This window comes from Abramis brama (assembly GCF_963993115.1).
Source record: "Abramis brama genome assembly, chromosome: 12".
NCBI lineage: Eukaryota > Metazoa > Chordata > Actinopteri > Cypriniformes > Leuciscidae > Abramis > Abramis brama.
In genome coordinates, this window is record NC_139974.1 from 41,120,096 (window position 1) to 41,147,168 (window position 27,073).

Consider the following 27,073-nt stretch of genomic DNA (forward strand, 5'->3'; position numbering starts at 1 on the left):
AGGCATCCGCAGTAACTGTCACAGTGTCTGGTTTGTGTATCCCTGGTGTCCACTAGAGGTCCTCTTCCCCACGGTGTCATCCTATTCACGAACTGCATTCCCCACAATCCTTGTCTGTACCAATCACTGTTCATTGCACTCAGCTGTTCCCCGTCATCATTGTACCCAGCTGTTCCCTGTTTTTCATTGTTAGTTCTTGTTATATATGTCCTGCCTGTCTAGTGTTTGTTACGGATTCCTTGTCTATTATCGCGACACTTCTGTTCCCTGTGTTTTCTGTTTGTGTTCTTGTTTTTGGATGGATTTATGATGACGACTAATTGCCTGGACTGGATTTATGCTTACGGAATTCCCCAATAAATATAATTACTGCACTTGGATCTTCCCTTTTCCCGTTCCTTCGTGTGTGGATCGTGACAGAAGGAATCCGTCCCTACAAGATCCAGCAGTATGGATTTTCGCAGGTTTTCCTCAAGCACGAGGTCAGAGAGGAGGCAGCAGAGGGGGAGTTCAAGAGTTGAAGAGGTTCCCCCTCGTATGAACATTTTTCAGTGCCTGGTGTTATGGACCCGCCAGACTGAGGAGGCCGGGGTGGTCAAGTCCCCTGAGTAGCCTTCCACCTGGGACAGAGAGCCTTTTAGGGGAACCCGTCTGGTCAAGTTTAGGGGAACTCGTGGAGGACGCAGGGGAGGAGATACTAGAGGTGAGCACCGACAGCATTCTCCATTTTGGTCATTCTCTGACCATGGGCCGGTGATGTTCAGCCCCGAGCGTCATTCACCGCTGGTTCCGGTGGTCCCTGTTCCGGTGGTCCCGAGTCTGGTGGTCCCAGTTCCGGTGGTCCCGAAACGGAGGAGGAGAAGGAAGACTCCCTCCGCGACTGTCCCGGTGGTCCCTGTCCCGGTGGTCCCTGTCCCGGTGGTCCCTGTTCCGGTGGTCCCTGTTCCGGTGGTCCCAGGTCCGGTGGTCCCGAGTCCGGTGGTCCCTGTTCCCGTGCAGCCCGCTGTCATCCTGGACATCGTCTCAGAACTGCCCACCATCAGTCCGGCCACGGCCAAGAGGGCGGTTTTCCTCTTTTATACAGTGGCGGTACTGCATGCGTGGAGGAGGCACAGGACGTCGGCCGGTCCAGAAACGTTTCAGATAACGTCTGCCGATCCAGAGATTGTTCCTGTGTCTGAGCCGGTGTCTGTTCCTGTGCAGCCCGCTGTCGGCCCGGAGATCGTTCCCGTGCAGCCTGCTATCATCCCTGAGATCGTCTCGGAACTGCCCACCATCAGTCCGGCCACGGCCAAGAGGGCTGTCTTCCTCTTTTATGCTGTGGCGGTACTGCATGCGTGGAGGAGGCACAGGATGTCGGTCGGTCCAGAGACTGTTCAGGTCACGTCTGCCGATCCAGAGATGGTTCACGTCACGTCTGCCGATCCAGAGACTGTTCTCGTCACGTCTGCCGATCCAGAGACTGTTCACGTCATGCCTGTTCCTGAGCCGGTGTCTGTTCCTGAGCCGGTGCCTGTTCCAGTTCCTGAGCCGGTTCCGGTTCCTGAGCCGGTGTCCGTTCCTGTTCCTGAGCCGGTGTTCGTTCCTGTTCCTGTTCCTGAGCCGGTACCTGTTCCGTGGCCGTCCGAAGGGTCGTCTCCGCCCTGGCCGTCCGAAGGGTCGTCTCCGCCATGGCCGCCCGAGGGAAAGTCTCCGCCCTGGCCGCCCGATGGACTGTTGTCTCCGCCATGGCTGCCCGAGGGAAAGTCTCCGCCCTGGACGCCCGATGGACTGTCGTCTCCGCCATGGCCACCCGATGGACTGTCGTCTCCGCCATGGCCGCCCGATGGACTGTCGTCTCCGCCCTGGCCGCCCGATGAGTCGTCTGTTTTGCCCTGGCCGTCGGCTAAGCCGTCAACCCCTGTTCTTGTTCCCCTTCATGGACCGGGCCCTCCATCCCTCCCCCTGATCCTCCACCGTTCCACCTCCCTCCTGGACTCTTGTTTTGTCTGTTGTTACGTCTTGGGGCGTCTGGTAGCCGCTCCGTAGAGGGGGGGTTATGTCACAGTGTCTGGTTTGTGTATCCCTGGTGTCCACTAGAGGTCCTCTTCCCCACGGTGTCATCCTATTCATGAACTGCATTCCCCACAATCCTCGTCTGTACCAATCACTGTTCATTGCACTCAGCTGTTCCCCGTCATCATTGTACCCAGCTGTTCCCTGTTTTTCATTGTTAGTTCTTGTTATATATGTCCTGCCTGTCTAGTGTTTGTTACGGATTCCTTGTCTATTATCACACCACTTCTGTTCCCTGTGTTTCCTGTTTGTGTTCTTGTTTTTGGATGGATTTATTCGACTAATTGCCTGGACTGGATTTATGCTTACGGAATTCCCCAATAAATATAATTACTGCACTTGGATCTTCCCTTTTCCCGTTCCTTCGTGTGTGGATCGTGACAGTAACACCATAAGAGACTGGCTTCACAGTCGAGTCCTGAGACGGCATCACATCAATCTGAAAAGGTTTTAATGATATCTGTGCATCATTAAAAGTGAGCGAATGTTTGACTATTCTTTTTAACTCTTTAATGAAAATAATGTCAAAGTCGGTTAGAATAATCAAATGTAACAATTTATTATATCAGGTAAATGTATCATGCCAATTACATAATCAGTTCAAAGATAATCGATACAAAACATCAAACGCTCTGGATTAAAGAGAAGAGATGCGAACCCCATGAAGCTGAGAGTCTCAGCCGCTCTCAGCCTCACGGGCTAATCTGAAGTACAGAATTGCGCCGAGCCCTGTGCTGCATTTCATTATATAGACAGAACCTCTTTCACATGGAAACATCTGTTATCAATGGGAATTTGCATTCAGAGGTTACACCTTTTGGGGGTAGGAGACCATTTGCCAGGAGACCACCTTCCTTTGTGTGCCAGTTATCTCTAAACTCTTAAAAACATTATTACCTTTTGTTTTACTTATTTGGGAATGAGACACTTGTACCAGTCGCACTGAGACATTTCAAATGATACTAAACATGTATAATCCTCCATGATAATCATTCACATTAAACCATTTAGATTCTTGGGCGAGTTTTTGGTGATCTTCGATCTTCAATGAGGGAAAGAAATGTAGATCGGGATGACTCGGAGGTGAGACTTAGTGCACAAGGGTGAGTTCAAATGTTAATTTCCAGAGAGGTCCTTTGTCCTCTCGGGGCCTCAAGTAGACTGCCTGGCATTTATCTAATTTCTCAAGTCTTACAGTTATTTAAGTCTTACTTAAATCACTGAGGGCTTATGTGGGGTGCTGGGTAAGTTACGTCTTAAGAGAGCAGTTGCCAAAAGGGCACGTTCAACTTGCCAGCATCTCTAACACTAGTAACGCAGTTCATTGGTTGTGGCACTTTCCATAGGGACCCCATTTGTCAGTGGACATAACGTAGTAGTGACTGACAGATGGGAAACATCTTGATCACTGACGTAACCCTCGTTCCCCTATGGAGAGAGTGAGACGCGTGTCCCTCCTGCCACAACCCTAAACCACCCATCTGAATTACCAGGACCACGTCTCCAAAATCCTGAATGACTGAATGCAAGCCTTATATCCCAGTATGTACAGGGGAGTGGCTTGGCATGCAAATTCCACTCTGCAATTTCATTGGCTTTTAGTCCCCATTTGTCAGTCAACACAACGTCTCTGTTTCCTCCATCGGGTAACAAGGGCCATGTGAGTAACCAAGACATTTTTAGTTATTAATAAAACCCCAGATTTCCACAATAATTCATTCAAATGTGCTGTTTTCTTTGAGCCATCTCATTCTGTATTATACCGGCTACATTAAACATCCACTCACTGTTGTATAAACCTTGTCAATGAGAGTGTGTGCTGCTGTTATGCACATTAGAGATTCACGTTGCTCTTTAAGGTTTGCATGCTACAGGAACTCAACACAAGCTCACACACTTCCGATTACCTGCTCACACACATATACACACCATCATAAACTCTCTGCCCAGGGCAAACCTCGTCGATGCATTGATGATCAAGCTCCTCTTTCCTCCGACTCACAGCACAAGTCTTTTTTAAATTAATAGTTTGCATTTGAACAGCTGGTGCCCACGTGTTCTCACTTCTCACTCAATTCTGCTAAAAGAGGAGCTACACTGATGGGTTGCCAGGTATTTGTCCCAGTCAAACAAAGAGAAAAATGTGGAGCAGTTTGAGAAACAACGTCACAATGACTCCATCTGCTGGTAAACACCCAGTACTGTGATTTTAGCAGTCATTCTGCAACTGGTGAACAGTGTTATTATCGTTTAAATTATTAAAAAGATTTAAATATAAATATAAATATAAGCCATCCAGACTCCAAACTTTTGAACGGTATTGCAAATGTTCCATGTAGTGTCAACTTATAGTATACAATAATTATGCAATTGTTAAAAAATAACAAAAGTAATTTCTGTTCTGTATTTCCTGAAAGAAAAGACAAGAGACAAATTTTTTTTATATATATAATTCAGATTCTTTTTTTAGATGATCCTTTACCCAGAAGGCAGATGTAAATGAGGCAGGAGCTGCTGAGTCTGATCTCACCTGTCCAGATGAACGAGCAGTGAATGAAAGACAGTCTGTCGTCCGCTGCCATCTGTGTGAGAAGATGCACGTAGGAAAAAAAATACTATGGAAGTAAATGGGGTACAACAACTGTTTGGTGACCGACATTCTTCAAAATATCTTCTTTTGTGTAAAGCAAAAGAAAGAAATTCATACAGGTTTGAAACAACTTGAGGATGAGTTAATGATGACAGAATTTTCATTTTGAAGTGAACTAATCCTTTAATGAATCCTCCACTCCCTGAAGAAGGGAATGGAGACATTATGTTAGAACTGATTGACACATTGAGATCTCGCCTGAGAGCCAAACAAGCCAATGTACACTGGTGAGCAAGATTTGGTGGTAAGCCACTCCCTGTACATACGGGTATACAGGGGTTGTGGCAGGTGGGACGTAACTCTTCAGGGATAGTGGCACAACCGCTGACCCTTCCCATGTAAGTCGCATAGACCTCCATACCCGGTGGGACGGAAGAACATAACTTTCCAAGGGGAAGATCGATAGCTGCTGTTCCTTTCTGTTTACCCTATACAGCCACGACTGGTTGAATAACACTGGGGAAGCGTGCCGAATCCAGATGGAAAGGGACACAACAGAGACCACATACACATATGGACTGACCCTGGGGGCAATGCTTAATATGGAAGATCCCTGCGGTAGGTCCTGCCTAGACAGGGATGTAACCATTACAATGCAGAAATGGGACAGATTGGAATCTGCCCAAGGAAAGACAGGTTTACCAACAGGGAAACCATACAGTAGAAGAATACACATGGGATTACCATGAGGGAATCACAGCATATGGGTAATATAGACCATACGGGGCTGACAGACTGGGCATGCACACGAGTACTAGGCCTAGCGTTGGATGCCCCCACCACGTCAAACTCCCGAAGGATGCTTGGAGGAACTCCATCAAATTAGACTCTTGTAACCCCATGAGAGGGGAATGGCACTGCAGGCAGGACACCAAGCCAGCCTTTCCACATATTACCTGTTTGTACCTCACACATGGGAATAAACTGGCTCCACCATGAGATTGTCGAATTTTGCGAATGTGTTGGGTGTCGCCCAGCCCGTAGCTCTGCAGATGTTTCTGACAGAGAAACACCACACACCAGCGCCCCAAGGGGACACGGCACACCATGGGACTGATACGCCATGGGACTGGCATCCACTATCCAGTGGCCACAGTTTAGAGACAGCCTTTCCCTTCTGCTGACCCTTCAAAGCAAACAGCTGTTCAGAACATCCACGTAAACATACAGTGCACGAAAAGGACACAGCAACGCAAGGTCTGGGTCTGCCTCCCCTATTGGTGGCGCTTGCAAGTTCACCACCTGGTCTAGGAAGGGGGCGGTGGGAACTTTGGGCACATAGCCGGGTCGAGCATCAGGATTAAGTGAGAGTCAGCCGGTCCAAATTCCAGGCACATTTCACTGACTGAAAATGCCTGCAGGTCCACCACCCTCTTGGTACATGTGAGGGCAGTCAGGAGTGCCGCCTTGAGAGACCGGGTCTTAAGCTCAACTGACTGAAATGGCTCAAAGGACGCTCTCTGTAGGGCTGTTAATACCACACAGAGTCCTAAGAGGGGATGAGGCATGGTCGAGGAGGATTCAGTCTCCTCGCCTCTCAGTAAATGTTTTTGACTCTTGTTGGACTACAAATTTATAAAAATGTTAAATCTAGGTTCCAATACAATAGTATATAAAATGAAAAAGGTATGTACATTGTTTTACATTTTGAGGTAAAGATGTCAAGATTCTAAGAAGATTAAGTAAGGCAACCCAGGTGTCTGATATTAACCTTTTGTCTTTATGCACCTCCTGACCATTGGGCAGGGTCCCAGGTTAAGGTGAATAGGGTAAAATTTTAAAATAATAGATATCACCATGAAACTTCCTCAGTTGATTACTTCCACAAGTATATAAAAAAAATGTATTACAAGTTTTAGAAATTTGTTTAATTATGCAAATTAGGCATTATCTCATTAAATATGCACGATTTTGCATATATTTTCGGTAGATAGATCTGAACATATGATAAAGCCAGGTGCAAAATTCTCTTTTCATTTTGTTTACACACAAGATGAAAATAAAAACTCAGAGGGATTTCAGGATATATGCTTTCATTACCTAGAGCAGTGGTTCCCAAAGTGTGTGGGGGGGGGGGGGGGTCGCGAGATGATTTCTATAAAAAAAAAGTGGAAAAAATATATAGGCCCTATATATTTTTGTTGCAATTAATTTAACATGTACACGTAACACGTACGATCACACCAGGTAGATTTTCTGTTTGGCGAGTAAATCTCAAAAGGCTATCTGCCACACTGGCGGGTGAATGTTCATACCAAAATATGAAATTTTCAGCGCGCACGCGCTCTTCTGCCAAGAACGAGCAGAGAGAGAGAGAGAGAGAGAGAGCGCCGGCTGCGCGCGCGCACTCACTCACTATTCAGAGCGGCCAGGCGTCAAGCTTCCCCGTACTTTTTGACAAGCGTCCTTGACAGGACGACCAGAGCTTCTTTGCAGCTCAAGTCGGCGGCAGTGTGTACGTACAGTTAACGCTCTATCTGTTGACGGCGCTGAGGAAAAAGCTCCCGCCACTGGAAGAAGCGGTCGCCGCCCATTTGCGTCCTGCTGGCAGTTGGAGAGCAAAGGCTGCGCACCCATCTAAGCCCAATTTATACTTCTGCGTCGAACTCACGCCGTAGCTACATCGTAGGCTGTGTGTAGCGCGCGTACCCTGACGTGCACCTCTCCAAAAATGTAACAGCGCGTCAACTCTACGCGGACGCAAGCGCTGTGATTGGTCTGCTAGGACCCCTCCCTCGGGTTTCACATGCTCCCTCTGCAAGTGTAATTGCGCGTCAACGCGAACAACGACGCAGAAGTATAAATGAAAACCAACGCGTTGCCTACAGCGTAGAGGCTCCGGCGTAGGTCCGATGCAGAAGTATAAATCAGCCTAAGCCGTGCAGAATGTCTTCAGCACTCGCGGATCGTGCATACTCCGCCGCTGGCCAGGCTGCTTCTGCTTTACACACCATGGCCATTCTTTTCTCAAGAAAAGGAGTTTTCCCATAGCGTTTGCAACGCAATACTCGTTCCCTTATCTCTCAGGGAACCGAGGTTACGTTCTGCCTTCCCTTCCACATGAGTCAGGTAACAAAACTGACAAACAAAAAATGTATTTCACCCCAATGATAGTAATATTTCATATATTTCTCACATTTTGATCAATATATATATAGATTTTTTTTATTATACATTTCAAATTTTGCTCTGGACATTTTTTTACGTTTGTATTCAACATAATAGGCCTACCTTATTATCTCAATTAAAAGTACTGAAATGAATGTATATGTGACAAAAAAAAAAAGGCTGTTTATTATTTTGCCCGGTAAAAAATATGCTTGGCTGGTGGATTTTTTCATCTACCAGTCCTCGTGGCAGGTGAGCCAAAAAGTTAATTTCGGACCCTGGGGTGGGGGAGGTGCGGGGTCGCGCAGCAGCAGCGCATTTATCATGGGGGTCGCGGGCTAAAAAGTTTGGGAACCCCTGACCTAGAGAATCAAAATATACTGTCCATAGCCATAAAAAATAGATTTTCGCCATATTTTTTTTTATTAAAATGTCACATAAATCAGGCCAGGAATGATTTATTAACAAATCCCTCTGAAAATATCTTCAGAATACTGCTAAGTGTATAACTGGAAAGTTTGGTGTACATACAGTGGGTACGGAAAGTATTCAGACCCCCTTAAATTTTTCACTCTTTGTTATATTGCAGCCATTTGCTAAAATCATTTAAGTTCTTTTTTTTTTCCTCATTATTGTACACACAGCACCCCATATTGACAGAAAAACACAGAATTGTTGACATTTTTGCACATTTATTAAAAAAGAAAAACTGAAATATTACATGGTCCTAAGTATTCAGACCCTTTGCTCAGTATTTAGTAGAAACACCCTTTTGATCTAATACAGCCATGAGTCTTTTTGGGAAAGATGCAACAAGTTTTTCACACCTGGATTTGGGTATCCTCTGCCATTCCTCCTTGCAGATCCTCTCCAGTTCTGTCAGGTTGGATGGTAAATGTTGGTGGACAGCCATTTTCAGGTCTCTCTAGAGATGCTCAATTGGGTTTGAGTCAGGGCTCTGGCTGGGCCATTCAAGAACAGTCACGGAGTTGTTGTGAAGCCACTCCTTCGTTATTTTAGCTGTGTGCTTAGGGTCATTGTCTTGTTGGAAGGTGAACCTTCGGCCCAGTCTGAGGTCCAGAGCACTCTGGAGAAGGTTTTCGTCCAGGATATCCCTGTACTTGGCCGCATTCATCTTTCCCTCGATTGCAACCAGTCGTCCTGTCCCTGCAGCTGAAAAACACCCCCACAGCATGATGCTGCCACCACCATGCTTCACTGTTGAGACTGTATTGGACAGGTGATGAGCAGTGCCTGGTTTTCTCCACACATACCGCTTAGAATTAAGGCCAAAAAGTTCTATCTTGGTCTCATCAGACCAGAGAATCTTATTTATCACCATCTTGGAGTCCTTCAGGTGTGCTTTTATGTGTCTTGCACTGAGGAGAGGCTTCCGTCGGGCCACTCTGCCATTAAGCCCCGACTGGTGGATGGCTGCAGTGATGGTTGACTTACTACAACTTTCTCCCATCTCCCGACTGCATCTCTGGAGCTCAGCCACAGTGATCTTTGGGTTCTTCTTTACCTCTCTCACCAAGGCTCTTCTCCCCCGATAGCTCAGTTTGGCCGGACGGCCAGCTCTAGGAAGGGTTCTGGTGGTCCCAAACGTCTTCCATTTAAGGATTATGGAGGCCACTGTGCTCTTAGGAACCTTAAGTGCAGCAGAAATTTTTTTGTAACCTTGGCCAGATCTGTGCCTTGCCACAATTCTGTCTCTGAGCTCTTCAGGCAGTTCCTTTGACCTCATGATTCTCATTTGCTCTGACATGCACTGTGAGCTGTAAGGTCTTATATAGACAGGTGTGTGGCTTTCCTAATCAAGTCCAATCAGTATAATCAAACACAGCTGGACTCAAATGAAGGCGTAGAACCATCTCAAGGATGATCAGAAGAAATGGACAGCACCTGAGTTAAATATATGAGTGTCACAGCAAAGGGTCTGAATACTTAGGACCATGTGATATTTCAGTTTTTCTTTTTTAATAAATGTGCAAAAATGTCAACAAATCTGTGTTTTTCTGTCAATATGGGGTGCTGTGTGTACAATAATGAGGGAAAAAAATTAACTGAAATGATTTTAGCAAATGGCTGCAATACAACAAAGAGTGAAAAATTTAAGGGGGTCTGAATACTTTCCGTACCCACTGTATGTGCTACATAGGCTGAGATGTTTCTACTGGAGAATGACAAAAAACTCATTTTGAGAAAACGGCAGTTAAAGATTTAAATAGCTCTAAATGTGAAATCGGCGTTAGCTTTAAATCCCCCTTTGGATATTCACGATTGGTTACTGATAGAAAGGAAATGCCCATATTTGGGTTACACAGCGTTGTGCAGGAGACTCAGAGCTTCACAACGATACCGGTCATGACAGACTTCAGTAAACAGACGGAGCTTGGCATGTCGCGTTGTAATGCTAACTTCCTGGTAAATTCGGGAGAAACTTACAGCCGCAAGTAAACAAAATGTAATAAAATAAACATCTTAATGTATATTTGCAACGTTTTCTTTATAGCAGCTTGAAAGAACATATTGAAGGAGTAAACTAGCCCAAAATCTCAAAACTGACCACTGCATGAAAATCAATGTTTTTGCCTGCCGTGTCTCGCCTTAAGCTCAAGGCACAGCTGTGCCTTTGTCTCTATGATAATGTGAAGGTATGATTGGATTAGCATCTATGCATTTGAATGACACTGTTATGCTGATGAGATCAAGGCCGGGGAAATTCCAGTAACGGGTTGCCTCCTGTACTGCATTTGCATGCTTTGTTTAGATTGTCTCCACCTCTATGTATCTCTCCCTCTTGAAAGGTATAAACTCTACTGTGCTGAGCTAGTCAGACTTGGATGACTACAGTGACGCACAGCAAGGCCTCAATAAAGAGTAACTTCTGCTTAAAAGATATCCCAACATCTCCTGGTATCTGCTTCGACGAAGAAAAAGTTAACACAGCGGTTACAACAAGAGCAACTTCATTTACATTAGAGTTGTAAACTGTAACAAGATAAAAGGTTTAAGATTTGGATGTTCTGGGTTCATTCTGACGCCGGTGAACCTAAGGTGCTTTGTGTACCTTGCCACTGCTATGCTGTAATAAACTTCATTTTTGTGATCTTAGACATCCACATCATTTTTTCTTACAAGGGAGAGAGAGGGAAGAGTTATGTAAATTATTATTCTGGATTATCTTTCTCCAGGTAATTTAGAGAGATTTCTGGGTTAGTTCGTTTTTTGTTTTGTTTGCTATTTTGGCCAGGCTCTCCCCTAGCTATTAGCTATTGTATCTAATTTCATTATTATTCTTTTTGATATTTCTGGTTTGGTTTTTGTTGCTTTTGTGCCTTTTTTTACTCTTTATAACAGAAAATTAAAAGTTAATATTGGTTGATTTGGTGGTTGTGTTGTTGATTCTGGAACAGAAGGTTGGAAATCCTTGTTCTCTCCATGGTTTTCCTTTTCTTTCTCTTTTTTTGTAAAATGTAATTCTTTACTTTGTTATCAGCTCCTCAGCCCTAGATGGGTAGCTATGCAACACTATACCTCCTCCTCATTGTAAATATCCAACGCATTCTCATCCTTGGACGTCATATACTGACGCTTTTGACATTTCGTCGACATCGAACGCACATGGCACCCTTTAGCGTCAATATGACACGCACAGAGCTTTGTTCAGTTATGGGTAGGTTTAGGTCTAGTGTAGGGTTAGAGTTAGACCACTAGGAGGCGCCTTCTGGCCCATTTCTCATATTGACGCAAAAGGGTGCCATGTGCGTTCGATGTCGACGAAATGTCAAAAGCGTCAATATATGACGCCCTAGGATGAGAACGGGCTGAAATATCCAAATAAGCCTCTTTTTTTTGATCCAGAAACATACAATACAACACAACATGCAATGCTGTAGTAATTTATTGATGTGGAAAGCAGAGATAAACAAAGATAAGTAAATACACAAACCCTGGATCAAACGGGTTAAGAATCAGGTGCATTTAAAACCATTACAAACCTTGACTGAATGTGCACTGAAACTTATTTATCTTAAGGGTAAAAGGTGCATATAGGTAAAATGAAAACAATGAAAAAAGTGCAATATTAGTATTGCTCAGAAAACAGAAGTTTGGTATTTTGCTTGTAGGGTCAGTGGACTGCGGCGTAACATCCTCTCATTCCACTTAATCTGGAAATGAAATCAAAAAAACATTATTAAGGCAACATACACATAGTAATAGTACAAATGTCTACACACCATCTTTCTCTCCTTTTATTGCTCACCTGAAAACACCTCAACCTCACACAGTGTGAGATATTCGTTGCGCCCAGGTATAAAAATGTTCACATATCGGCCCTTAATAGGCTTAAACTCAAATGTTTTTGTCTCTCCAAGTGGGATGGACACAACAGTCGCAGCCCTGTGAAGACACACAGAGAAATAGAGAGGGGCGAATCAAAATATACTTATGTCAAAGGCAAGTTTTTATATTAAAAGGATTTATTCAAAGTAATGTTATCTTATTTACTCATTTTCTAACCACTTGTGTAATTATTAATTGAGGGACAATACTTACAGCTCATTATTGTTGCCATTATTTTCCAGGCTGTTGCCGATACGGATCTGAGCTCCATTGATCCTCTCTGGAGCAGCATCTCCACGATTAGTGATGCTAACCCTGTTTACCTTGTAGACTAACCCCAAGTCAACTCTCCACCAGGGGTTCCTGTCCGCATTAGTCATACTGCATGAGCCCAGATTGAAATTTGAATTCCTGTTGCCATCGACAGCATTTTGAGCAACTGTTTGAGCGTATGTGGCAGACTGGACAGCTTTGGCTCCAAGAGCAAGATTCCCTGTACAACAAAATAATAAACAATAACTTTTTTCTTTTTACTTTAATGTGCTAAAGTTTAATCCCAATAAAATGGGCAAAATAATGGTAAGCTATGTAATACTATTTTTACACAAATCAATATGTCCACTGTCCATGTAATTATTTATTTGTTTTACATGACTCTACAATATCCCTTAAATGTTAGTCTTGCTAGGAATATTTTTTTCTTCACGGAAGCTCTGCGTTTATTACAAGCAAGTTTATAAAATATTTCAACACAAATCAATATTTTGTGTCCAAAATGATTTCTTTTGTGGCTAGTAGCCATGTAATAAGCAAGGGTCTTGATTACCCTGTCAGGTTTATTTTGCGATAACATCTGTTTTGATGTGCATTATCCCTTATTGGTTACCAAATGTTCAGTAAGAATATTATATACGTGTTATCGACAACATTGAAAGTAATGAAGAAAACTCACTTGGACCACAAATGTACGATGGTGTGTCCGATACTGTTGATAAAATAATAACAGTTATACACACATTAATAAGTAGATACACAAATTCTATCCCAGTCTTCTCTCTGTCCCTTACCTGCAAACACCTCGACTTCACACAGAGTGAGGATTTCATCATTCCCAGGTAAAAATATGTTGACATATCGGCCATTAACAGACTCAAATGAAAATGTTTCTGTGCCATTAGGAGCAGTGAGAAGAGTTGCAACCCTGCAAATACAAGAACAGTGTTAAAATGAAAACCAGAAGCTACGCAACACAATTCACACGTCTAACAAATTAAATTCAGCTGTATTGAAATCAAATGGTTTTGTATAGCACTGCTACAAGAAACAAATGTTAATCACAATCTGAATAAAATATGTTCAAGTCTATCTCCATGGCTGTGGCTCGCTGAGTGGTTGGATTGTGGAGTTACAATTTTGCGTCCTGTTTTATTAAACCAGACTGAACATCATGAACATGGGAAGATGATAGAACAACTGAAACATTTCTTACAGCTCATTGTTGTTTCCGTTGTTGTCCAGCTTGTTACCAATACGAATCTGAGCTCCTCTAAGGCGGTCTTTGCAACAGTCTCCACGATTAGTGATGGTAACGTTGCTTACACTGTAGACATTTCCAAGATCGACTCTCCACCATGGATTAAACTCAGTTTTAGTGAAAGTGCATGAGCCCTTCTTGTAATCTGAGTCTCTGTTTCCATCTATTGCATGTTGAGCATCTCCCTGTGGGTGGCCTAAGGAGGACTGCACAGCCATGCCATTAAGAGCAAGATTCCCTGTTCAAGATGATAGGAAATCGATTTTTTTTTAAAAGTATAAGACAGGTTCAAAGCATTACATATACATATAAATATAAATAAATAAATATAAACTATATTTCACCCTATAATTTTAATAAATTGATCTGATCAATATGTAATGATACACAATGCATTTTTACTTGCATTATTGTAAACGTACCTTTGGAATCAGCGACGCACATCCCAGTAAGAAGTGTTAGAAATAAAACCACACGCATGGCCATCCTGATATAAGACATAACAACACATCACCTCTTCTCAGCTTATGAAGGAATCATTTTAAATTTCTCCTTATTTAAACAAAGTAACAAACTGCTAATGTAATGATAAAATAGTATAGAAAAACCTCATGACTTAAAGTGAGTGTAACGTGACTAACCTGCCTCCGTTCTTTGGTTTTTAAATGCCTTTGCAGAGTTTGCTTTATTTTTATTTTATTTTATTTCATCTTGCTATGATCAATATAGCACCAATGCCATATTTTCTAAATGTCATAATCATTTGTTAAAAAACAAGTATTCATTACTTCAATGAGCTCATTATAGCTAACTGTGATTTTGTAAATGTACATTTCTGAAATGCATAACTTAGACAGTTAACTGATAACAGATCACTCTAAATTGTATTATGGACTCATGCACTTTCTGTAAAGCTGCTTTGAAATGATGTGTATTGTGAAAAGCGCTATACAAATAAACGTGAATTGAATTGAATCTTCTACGCCCATGATACTAAGACAATTTACAATAAACTTTACAACAGTGTTATTATAGTTAACAAACCATAAAAAATAAACTTCTTTATTAAGGATTAATCTATATTTAATTTACACATTACACTATTTTTGTACCTGAATACTACTGTAAGACCTGAAGAACTTAATTTGTTTAATTTGTATCTTTATTCTATTATATTTGTGTTATTACTTGTAATTTGATCATCTTACCGACTGTTAACTTTCCTCTATTTAACATAACTTATTAAAATAGTTATTTTTCTATTTCATTTATGTTTCTCATAATTTATCTTTGGCTGCATTATGATTTTCTAATTCAAAATAAGATCAAAGTTTGTGTAAGCAGATGCAGCTCATGTGGACATCATAAATACTGTATAATATGATGTTTTGATTACATTCCCAAACCCTGAACAAATGTACCAATGCTGTCTGTTGGTCTGCTGTACATGGATGACTGAATGTTTATTTCTTTTGGAACTGAATTAATATTTTGTTGTGCTTAAATATCACTGTACAAATTATTAACTTCCTCCTTTTAGATTCCTTAGATTAGTTTTGTTTTGAGAAACCGAGGTATTGTAATGAAATCTATAAGCAGACATAAGATCATTTTAGAGTGTATTAAAGTATTAAACGATCAGTGTTATTTAAATGCTATTTAAAATAATAAGCAATAAACACTATTGGCATGTCGAATTACAGTCGACGCTGAATCAACTGGCAGCCGAAGAGAGCCTTCAGTGTTAGAATGAACACACAAAAGCATTACTTAATATTTTAACCAGATTAGCATGCTAAAACAACTTAATGCAAATGTATCTTATGGTTAATCTAATATCTGAAGAGCCACATTAAAAAGAATGGTAACTGGTTAGCATGTTAAACATTAGCATGCCAAGACAAACACAGGCAGGGTCAACTTTGGAGAGATTTCCCAGGAACGGTAGCAAAGGACACAAGAAATCCATAGACACCAAGATCATGATTCTGATAAAACTGTTCAAAAAATTATTAGCAAAAATAGACATTTTTAAGATTGCATGACCTGTAGGTGGCGCTGTTCCAAAATTTCAGATCGTGGTTCATAAGTTTCATAAGTTTCCTACTTACGGTTCATATGGCTGCCATTGACTCACATTAGGGAAAAATAATAAGAAAACTAACAGATTCCAATTATAATGTTAGAGTGAATAAACCTTCAACTCACCTGGAATTCGTCAATGTATCAACCTCACAGAAGACCTTCACAAGTCACCAGTTATCTGCTTTTAAACAAAATAATACGTTTTTATATAAACAACAAATAGCTTTATTAATATTTGTTTATAAACAATTGCTATATTTATTTTTTATCCAAAATATTATTAATATGAGGAATATTATGCCCTGTCAAAAAATTTCAAACCAAAAATGTGCTATTAAATATAGATATAAATACTAATACGAACCAGCAGTCTGAAGAAGGTCTAGTTGAATAATATTCTGCTCAGAAATGATGCTCTATTTATTGTTGAATTAAGGCCCTCCCAACCAAATAAATTAATCTGATATCTGTAAAATAAACTTCAAATGGACCCATTACAAAAGAGTCCCCATTTTAATAAGCTGTAACCCTAACCTTCACATGTCCTCCTACAATATAAGTCTTGGTTAAACACGGAGATTATCACATCATAATTGTCTTCAAACCCTCTACGTTTGCACAAAGGAAAGGAATCATGGAATACATTATGGTCTGTGTTTTTTGGAAAAATTATCATTTATATAACTAGTGCTCAGTGTCGTCTTACGCTGTACATAAGGATCTGACAATGCAAATGAACTGACAATCCCTAAACAAATAATTTTGTTAGTGTGACGTTATTGCATGCACAATAGGATTTGAGTTGTATTCAGGTACGTTTCATCAGTGTTTACTGTTCAATATCATAATGTGCTACAGTATCGTTTGGAATTTAAAAGAAAAGGTACAATTGAAGCACTTTTCCTGGCGTACAAGATGTGACATGATTAAGATTTTGTTTTGTAGTTTTCTCATGTCTTGTTAAACAAGGAAGAACCATGTAGAACTCAGTAAATATAACACAGTGTAAATAGAAACTAGATTCACTACGTATTCAATATACAATATAATTGTAGCAATCGACTGTATTTAAACTAAGTGAAAATAGCGATAGATAGTATTTACACTATGTAAACTGTTTTATGGTGCATATTTTTAAACACCTTTTACCTTATTTTGATTATTCTCAGGTTAAGTAAAGTAAGTCAAATCTGTTCTTAATCATAAGCATCTGAATTTTAATACTTACAATCCATAGGTCAGAAGACTTCTCCGCGGTCTGTTCAACTCACTTTTGTAGAAATCAAAGACTTTTGGCAGGCGAGCTTCTCAGTTTCAATTAAATATAGTTTTATTATTTACAGGTTTACTAGTTTACATATAAAGTACTAATATATAAAACACAAGACAAAACAACATCAAGAGTTTACAAGCGTTGTCTGTCAGAGGCATCAATGGCAAGAGCATCTGACACCGGAGAGACTGTTCCTAAGAATCAGCATCTGCCTTCATCTTCTCCTTTCACATTCTTTAGGTCGTCATCTTTGGAAATCCCCTTATTATTTATTAGTCTTTTACAGATAATCAATCAGATCCTAATCAGTACATCAGTACTAAAATTTCCCCTCATAATTTATCAGTCTCTTACAGATAATTTATCTAATCCGAAGTCTTGAGGTGTCATGCGTTCTGTGAATTCTTTTCAGACGTCTATATAAAGCCTTTCGCCTCTTTGTTCTCAATGAGTTTACGCTGCTGAACTGACAGACAGCTTCAGTGATTAAAAGGAAGTGCGCTTTACTCGCTGTCTATTTAATTTAATTCGCTATCAGAAGAAAAGTTTTCATTTTTCATGAGAATTTGTGACCTTTCCTGCAAATATATACTTCACACTTCATTATAAATAGATTGTTAATCTTACAATAGTGATATGATAAACTAAAAAATAAATGCATTAAGGAGTGGAAATGGCTAATGTGCCAATAAGTGCTCCCCTGCTGCCATCTACTGGTTATAGTGGTAATTTCATGAAACTTTTAGTTTTACAAATGGGGAAAATCTTTGAAAGATGAAGAAAAAAACGTTTTTTGTCATCACATTAAAATTAACATTAAAATTGGATAATATTCAAACTTTTGAGCTTTGAAAAGTGCTGGAAAAGGTTGTGTGAAGTCCTTCATTCTTAACAGTGGTCTGTCTAATTTGCTGGGTCATTATTAGAAATATAGGCCCATGTGATTCATCTTTGGACTCACTACACACACACACACCTGTCGTCTCGTCGAGGGAGTAAGATTTGATGACGCCATCAGAGTTCGCCATTCCTTTGCTTTAGGTGAACTGACCTGTGTCAAAACATTACAGACACCATCAGACTCTAACAAGGAGAATCTCTGGTCTATAGCCGTTCCAGTCATTCATTACATAATGTCTCATTGCATAGCAATATAAGTAATAAGGTACAAGAGGCTGTGCTGCATCGTGAATAAGTCCCGGCTGAAGGGCGTTTGTTCTATGAAGGTAAAAGAGTATCAAAACTCGAGCACGTAGATGTGAACGTCCACGAGGAGGCGGGTTTCGTGACATCATCACGTACAATAGAAGTCCCATTTCATTGGCAAGGATCCAACAAATAAAACGGCTCCTTTGAACGCTCCCGCCCCCCTTTCTCTCGCCGCCACTGTGTTGCAAGTGCACAAGTTAGTTTTGCATCTAATATATCGCGAAAAGAGTAGCAAAAGTCAAGGCGCGAAATTTTAAATTGCAGTGACAGATTTGAGAAGTTGCAATTGCCTAATTGAGGTTGTACTGCGAGTGTGAATGTAAGAATAAGTGCAAATATATATATTACAAGTTTGTGTCTGTCATTGTATTTTACACATTTGTTGTGTAAATTATTGTAAACTATTGTCTGCGAGTGCAAATTTCAACATTCAACTTTTTTTACATTCAACATTCAATTTTTATTTTACAGGTTTTCACATTGGAGCTGTGAGTGTAAATTTTTGCGTACAAGTATGAATATTTATTGTACAAGTTCTCAAATTCACATCTACGTGCTCTCGAGTACCTTCTCTTTTACCTTCATATTGCTAAGGTGTGTCTAGATTTCTAGGCTAGGACTGACCTGAAGGAAAATGCTATATCTACTGTAAATGCAGGTACACTCACTTACTCGATCTCTCACAATACTCTACTCTATAAGCTTCAATGAACAATATCAATGAGAACATGTTTACGTTGCGGTCATAGCCATCATGAATAAAATAAAGCTATTGACCAATCAGAATCAAGGACCGAGAATAACCGTTTTATAACAGAAAATACATTTAAACAACACACAGATCATTCAAGATAACAAATACAACTTTACACCATTACAAATGTACAACTCATAACATGAATGCAACTGTAACTCCTTGTTTTTGTCATATAATGTGCACATGTAAATGTGACTTTATAGCTTTAAGGGCATTCTGTTACGTACGCACGCGGTTGCGGGGAGTTTTAGTTTTGAACACTTGCCTGTATGCTACCCGCTGCACGATTGTAACAATACAAAGTATTCATTGAACCCTGAGACTCGTGTGTGGACATTTGAATTATTTGCATGGCGTCAGAAGCGTTTGACGGACACATTGCTTCTCTAAAAAGATGGCCAAGTTTCATCCTCCGGAAAGTTTCGCTTTTGATCGTCCAAATAAATGGGCTGACTGGAAGCAACGTTTCCTGTGATTTTGGCTGGCCACTAAACTGAGTAAAGAGGACGGCGAAGTGCAGGTCAGTTCGCTGATTTATGCCATGGGGCCAGAGGCTGAAAACATTTTCAAGTCTTTCACATTTGAGACGGAGGGGGATGAGAAGACATGTGCATATGGGCATGACGCATACTTCTATCCTAAACGCAACGTGATTCACGAGCGCCTGTTTTCACCAGAGATCGCAGCGGCCCGGTGAGAAAGCTGAAATGTTTATCAGAGCCCTTTATGAGCTATCAGAACACTGCGACTTTGGTGTAAATAGAGACGAACACATCTGCGACCGCATTGTAGTGGGCATTTTGGACAAGGATTTGTCACGTAAATTGCAGCTAACGGCTGATCTTACACTTGCCCAAACGATTACAACTGTTCGCCAGTCTGAGGAGGTTGCAATCCAAGTTCACCTGCAGGGGGAGTCACATGCAGCAGTACAGGAAATCCGCGGGAGAGGATTAGGCAGAGGAAAGCCCAAGTGGAAACCTAAAAAGAGAGAAAATGATCAAGGAGACTCAAACTGTGGAAAACAGCCAAGAACTCCACATGCAACAAGTGTAAGAAGGTGGGTCACTGGGAAAAGAAATGTTATAGTAAATCAGTCAGAGAAGTGACAGAGACTGTTTCACAGACACCATACTTCCTGGGTGCAGTCACAAATTAAAACAGAAGTGATGAACGATGGACAATACAGTTTACAATTGGAACAACACCGGTCAAATTCAAAATTGACACGGGTGCAGATGTAAATATTATGGGAGCAGAGGCGTTCAACAAACTAGTTTCCGACAAGAAATTGGAGTCATCTAATATCACACTGTGCAGTCCAGGTGGTCAGTTGGACTGTTTAGGAAAGTTCCAAGCCAGCACAGAATATAAAGGAAAGCCATACTGTTTTCCAGTCTACGTCATCGGTGGAACAATCTGCTAGGCAGAGCTACCGCAATGACCATGGGGCTTGTGAAACGTGTCGAGGAAGTCCACACAGCATTCGGTGAGCACGGAACACTCAAAACCGAACCTGTTAAAATCCTGTTAAGAGATAATGCTGAGCCATACACAGTGCACACTGCTCGTCGTGTCCCGTTGCCTCTACTGCAAAAAGTAAAAGAGGAATTAAAACGCATGGAGGAAAATGAGGTGATTGAGCCTGTGACTGACTGGTGTGCACCTATGGTGCCAGTTCCAAGGAAAAATGGGAAGGTGCGCATCTGTGTTGATTTGAAGAGGTTAAACGAGGCTGTAAGGAGAGAGAGGTACGTCCTTCCAACTGCTGAGGAAATTACTGCTAAACTAAGTGGCGCAACCATGTTCACGTCACTGGATGCCGCCTCCAGGTTTTGGCAGATACCTCTGCATCCTGAAAGCACCAAGTTAACCACCTTCATAACACCCTTTGGGAGATATGCGTTTAAAAGACTCCCATTCGGAATCACAAGTGCTCCGGAAATCTTCAAACGTAAAATGTAGAGACCCTCAATGGCGATGATGTCCTCGTGTATGGAGATTGTTGGGAAGGAACAACCAATCAGATCAGTTGTTACTCCATGACGTCAGTCACTTTCTGTTCCTGATGAGCGACCATGCTAGGTACCACTTGAGTTTCTCTAGCACTGAACTTAACTTGCATGGTCAAAGTGGATATGTTTAAGTTGTGCGTCAATGATACCATGTAAGTAATTTAATGAGTGTTTTCTATTGAGTGTCACATACGATGAATAATCAAAACATCGTGAGTTCGTTTATCTCTGAGGTGACGACTATCCTAGAGTCTAGCCTAAGATGTTCATTTAATATGTATATTCCAAATACACTTGAGTTCAGTATAATACTGATCACTGATTAATGCTTTCCCTGTGTATAAATGTATGTTTGAATAATGTATAGATGGTCTTTCTGTAATTATATATATGTGTTAGCTTATTGTGTAATGACTAGGGGTGTAACGGTACGCAAAAATCACGGTTCGGTACGTACCTCGGTTTTAAAGTCACGGTTCGGTTCATTTTCGGTACAGTAAAGGAAAGAAATGCAAACATTAAACTGCAGGTTGTTTATTACTATAAACTTTTTTTAACAATTTACTTACACTTTTTTAAACACTTTTTAATAAAATATAATAAAATATATATAAAATAAAAAAGAATAAGAAATAAAATACTGCTGCAAAGTTCTCCACTAAATAAAATACTCTCAGTCTCAAACCAATATCACATAATAAAATATAATGAAAAATATAAATAAATATGATTACAGTGAGTGCAGCATTACCAATCCCAGCTTGTTGTAGGCCTGCTCATATTTAAAAAATATATAAAACTTTTACAAAGTGTAGGCAAGGCAAGGCAAGGCAAGTTTATTTATATAGCACTTTTCATACACAGTGGCAATTCAAAGTGCTTTACATAGAAGAAATTAAAATAATAAAAAGAAATAAGAATAATTAAAACAGTTTAGAAAAATAAAAAATAAAATACAGTACAGTACAAACAGTCGGACGAACATTGGCACAGTGCTCATTCATTAAATGCATAGCTAAACAGATGTGTTTTGAGTCTGGATTTGAAAGTGACTACTGTAGGAGCACATCTGATCTCTTCTGGAAGCTGGTTCCAGCTGCGGCTGGCATAATAGCTAAAAGCGGACTCGCCATGCTTAGAGTGAACCCTTGGTATTTCTAGCTGATATGATCCTAGTGATCTGAGTGATCTGTTGGGTTTATATTCAGTGAGCATATCTGCAATATATTGAGGTCCTAGGCCATTAAATGATTTATATACCAGTAATAATACTTTAAAATCAATCCTAAATTTAACTGGGAGCCAGTGTAAAGACCTGAGGACTGGTGTGATATGTTCATATTTTCTGGTTCTGCTCAGAATCCTGGCGGCAGCGTTCTGTATGAGCTGCAACTGTCTTATGGTCTTTTTGGGAAGGCCAGTGAGGAGTCCATTACAATAATCCACCCTGCTGGTGATGAAAGCATGAACAAGTTTCTCTAAGTCTTGTCTGGAAACAAAGTATCTAATTCTTGCAATATTTTTTAGATGATAGTATGCTGATTTAGTTATTGCTTTGACATGACTACTGAAACTAAGGTCTGACTCTAGTGTCACACCAAGATTCCTGACTTGATGTTTAGTTGTTTGACCCCTAGAGTGAAGGTATGCGTTCACCTTGAGAACTTCATCTTTGTTTCCAAATGCAATGACTTCAGTTTTGTCTTTGTTTAACTGAAGAAAGTTTTGACACATCCAACTGTTGACTTCATCGATGCATTGGCACAGGGAGTCAATGGGGCTGTAATCGTTAGGCGATAGGGCTAAGTAGAGCTGTGTGTCGTCTGCATAGCTGTGGTAAGCAATTTGGTTCTTTCTCATTATTTGGCTCATTGGGAGCATATACAGGTTGAACAGGAGTGGCGCAAGAATTGAGCCTTGAGGGACTCCGCATGTCATGGATGTCCACTCAGACTTATGATCTCCTATACTCACATAATAACCTCTCCCATCTAAGTATGACCTGAACCATTTTAGGACTTTCCCAGAAAGCCCCACCCAGTTTTCCAGCCTGTCAAGAAGTATGTTATGATCGACAGTGTCAAATGCAGCACTGAGGTCGAGTAGTACCAGCACTGATAATTTGCCTGAATCAGTATTTAAGCGAATATCGTTTATTATCTTTATGAGCGCTGTCTCTGTGCTGTGGTGCAGTCGGAAACCAGATTGAAAATTGTCAAAGTATCCATTCGAGCATAAGAATTTGTTCAGCTGATTGAAGACAACTTTTTCAATGATCTTGCCTATGAAAGGAAGATTTGAGATCGGCCTATAGTTGCTTAATATGGTCTTATCCATATTGTTCTTTTTCAGGAGGGGCTTGACAACTGCAGTTTTCAGGGAGTTTGGAAAACTCCCAGAGAGAAGTGAGGCATTTACCACTTCTAGAAGATCTGCTTCTAAACTGTTTAACACACTTTTGAAAAATGATGTGGGAAGTGTGTCAAGAGCACAGGTTGATGTTTTAAGGTGCTGTACGGTTTCTTCCAAAATTTTGCCATCAATTTCTTTGAAGTCAGACATAGTATCTACTTTCTCAGGTGGTTTGATGGTCTGTCTAACCCCAGGGCAACTCAAAGATGTGCTGATCGCCTTTCTGATATTATTGATTTTCTCAGAGAAGAAAGAGGCAAACTCACTACACTTGTTGTCTGAGAGCATTTCACTGGGAATCTGGCTTGGGGGGTTTGTCAGTCTCTCTACAGTAGCAAAAAGAGTGCGTGTGTTGTTTAAATTACTGTTTATAATATTTGAGAAGAAAGTCTGTCTAGCTTTGCCTAGTTCCATATTAAAAGCATGGATGCAGTCTTTGTAGATGTTATAATGGACTACAAGTTTTGTCTTCCGCCATATGCGCTCTACTTTTCTGCATTGTCTTTTCATATTTTGCACTGCTGTTGAGTTTCTCCAATGTGCTTTTTGTCTGCCACTCTTCTTCCTGACTTTAACAGGAGCAATATCATCAATTACACTTTTAACTTTTGAGTTAAAGGAATCAAGGAGAAAATCAACAGAGTCTGCAGATATGCTTGGTGTTAAGGATATAGCCTTCATAAATAGTACACTAGTGTTCTCATTTAAGCATCTCTTCTTGACAGACACAGATCTAGCTTCAGTGGCAGGAGAGATCAATATATCAAAGAAAATACAGAAATGATCAGACAGTGCTACATCCTTAATAACAATCGATGAAATGTTTAGACCCTTACTGATAAGTAAATCTAGAGTGTGTCCACGATTGTGTGTGGGTCCATGAACATGCTGAGTCAGATCAAAAGTTTTTAAAACAGTATTGATTTCTTTTGCCATATTGGTTTCTGCATTATCTATGTGGATGTTTAAATCTCCAGCAATGGCAAAACAGTCAAACTCTGATGTAATTGTTGATAACAGTTCTGTAAAGTCCTCAGCAAAGGCTGGAGAGTATTTTGGAGGCCTGTAAATAATGATAAGTAAAATGCGTGGAGCACCTTTTAACACAATACCCAGATATTCGAAAGACAAGTAATTCCCAAATGATATTTGCTTACATTGATAGATATCTTTAAAAAGAGCAGCTAGACCCCCACCTCTCTTAACAGCTCTGCAGACACTCATAAAAGTAAAGTTCGGGGGGGCTGCTTCATTGAGGATTGTTGCACTGCAGCTGTCTTCTAGCCAGGTTTCATTTAGAAGCATAAAATCCAGATTGTTTGTGGTTATTAAGTCGTTGACTAGAAGTGATTTATTTTTAAGTGAGCGAATGTTAAGGAGTGCTAACTTAACAGACTTACTTTTCCCCACAGCAATATTAGTTTGACGTGTAAGAGGCACCAGATTAGTTAGGTTTGCTGTACGGCTATTGAAGGCCTTAGACTTTCTATCTTGTAATAGAACAGCAATAGAGGAAGATACAGGCACACTGGGTTCCCGTTTGTTCTGTAAACATTTGAGAAAGTTACTGTTATCAAAACGGGGACCCGACACATATCACTGAGAGCTGGTATCAGTTGTTTTCGGTTCACCTCGAGCAGATGGAGGAAGTGTAAAGTGCAGCATCAACAGTTTCAGTTTTTAGACCTGCTCATATTTTTAAGAACTTTTCCACAGTCTAAAGTGCAGCATGAACAGCTCCAGGCTGAAGGCCTGCTCAGATTCATTCAACTTTCATGTTTTTTGTCAAAAAAATTAACTTGTCCACATTGTCTACGGAAAGGGCAGATCTGCTGGCAGTTACAATGTCTCCAGCTGTAGAAAATACCCTCTCGCTAGGGACTGAGGTAGCAGGTACGGCAAGGTAGTGCTTTGCTAACTTGGCAATATGAGGATATGTGGCCTCATTGGTCCTCCACCATTCAAGTGGGTTTGAATCCAGTGAAATGCAGTCCACAACCTTGTATAAGCTAACCTCTTCCTTCACCAGCTGCAAAGTAGGCTTGTTTCCCACCTGAGTCTTGAAGAGTTCACCAAACAGTTCAGCCATGGCTGACTTCTTGACAGGAGGAGATGAAGCCTCTGGGTGTCCTGTCACTGGGGATGAACTAACTGCTGTGGCCCCCTCACTCTGCAAAATAAAATGACAAAACTTTAATTACTACTGGCACTGTCATCTTTATTTATATAAGCTTTTTTAACAATGCAGATTGTTTCAAAGCAGCAAGTATTTCAAATTATACAGTGAAGATATTTTACACACAAATTAACACAATACCTGTTCTTCCATGGTTGCAATCTCTGTGATGAGGTTGTTGTAGATTCTGTCACGACAGGCATCATCCACATGAGGAAGGGCCTTGAACCTCGGATCAAGAACTGTGCATTTGTGGAGGAAGTCATGACAAGCAGAGTATCTGTTCTTCGGGTTTTCTGTGATGGCAGCCTTGATTTCTCTCACAGTTGGACTGTCTTCCTCGTTGGGTGCCATAGAGTTGAGGACTGTGGTTTGGAGGGGGAGGATCATTGATACTGAAGGTGTGGATTCAGTGCTCATCAGTGTTGTGATGGTTTTTAGTGGTTTAAGAACCTCAAGTACATCCTCTGCTATTTTCAGATCCTGGTCAGACAACGTGCTTATTTCTTTATTCTTCTTGAGGGCCTTTTCTGTCAGTGCAGAGTACACAGCTGCTTGCTGTTCAAGGTACCTCTCAAGCATATCATAACTGGAGTTCCAGCGGGTGGTGACATCATGAATAAGGGTGTGTTTTGGTATATTAAGCATTTCCTGTTTGCTCTCTAAAATATGTGCAGCTGTTGGGCTACGGTGAAAAAAAGACACAACCCTTCTGACTCTACCTAGCACTCTGGACACCTGGTTGAGACCTGTTGCTTTCTGTGATGCTAAATTAATTGTGTGTGCAAAACAATTTGAGGGCCCAGTCCAACTTCACTGACTGCATTGACAATATTCCTAGCATTGTCTGTTGTGACAGGAATTGTAGTTCCTGGCCTCTCCAACTTCCACTCCAACACTGTCATCTTAAGTCCCTCTGCCAGATTTGTGCTTGTGTGTTGTTCATAAATGGGGCGGGTTTGCAAAACATGGCTTACCATGTTCCACTCTGGAGTAATGTGATGGGCAGTAACTGTTAATTAACTCTCGGTAGCTCTAGATGTCCATCCATCAGTTGTGAGTGCTACAGCAGATGCCTTAGACAGCTCATGGACAACAGCAGTTTTAGCCTGTTCATAAAGGGCGGGTATAACTTTTTGGCTGAAATGTGGACGAGAAGTAATTTCATACCTGGGCTCAATCACCTTCATCATGAACTTAAAACCAGTGTTCTCAACAACCGAGTATGGTCGTAGATCAGCTGCTATAAAAACACCAATTGCTTTCGTTATTGCGTTGGCCCGATCGGAATTAACAGCAAAGGTCTGTTTAAATGCCGACGGGAGCTGCGTTTGAATTACGGTCGTTTTTTTCCTAGTTGTAGTGATGTCATAGACAGTGGCTGTTGTACAGCGCGCGGTTTGTGATTTATTTATTTTCAAAACCACTTCAGCGGAAATCCCGCCCTGC

The 27,073-nt window shown here is 41.0% G+C and overlaps 1 long non-coding RNA gene across 1 annotated transcript in view; it reads right to left on the reverse strand.

Moving 5' to 3' along the window:
* Positions 1 to 11,989, reverse strand: part of LOC311093327 — an 85,131-nt gene extending 73,142 nt beyond the window's left edge. The window contains exon 1 of the long non-coding RNA XR_014608395.1: positions 11,818 to 11,989. This is a non-coding gene — a long non-coding RNA (uncharacterized lncRNA). The remainder of the gene's footprint in view (positions 1 to 11,817) is intronic.
* Positions 11,990 to 27,073: the final 15,084 nt, after the last annotated feature.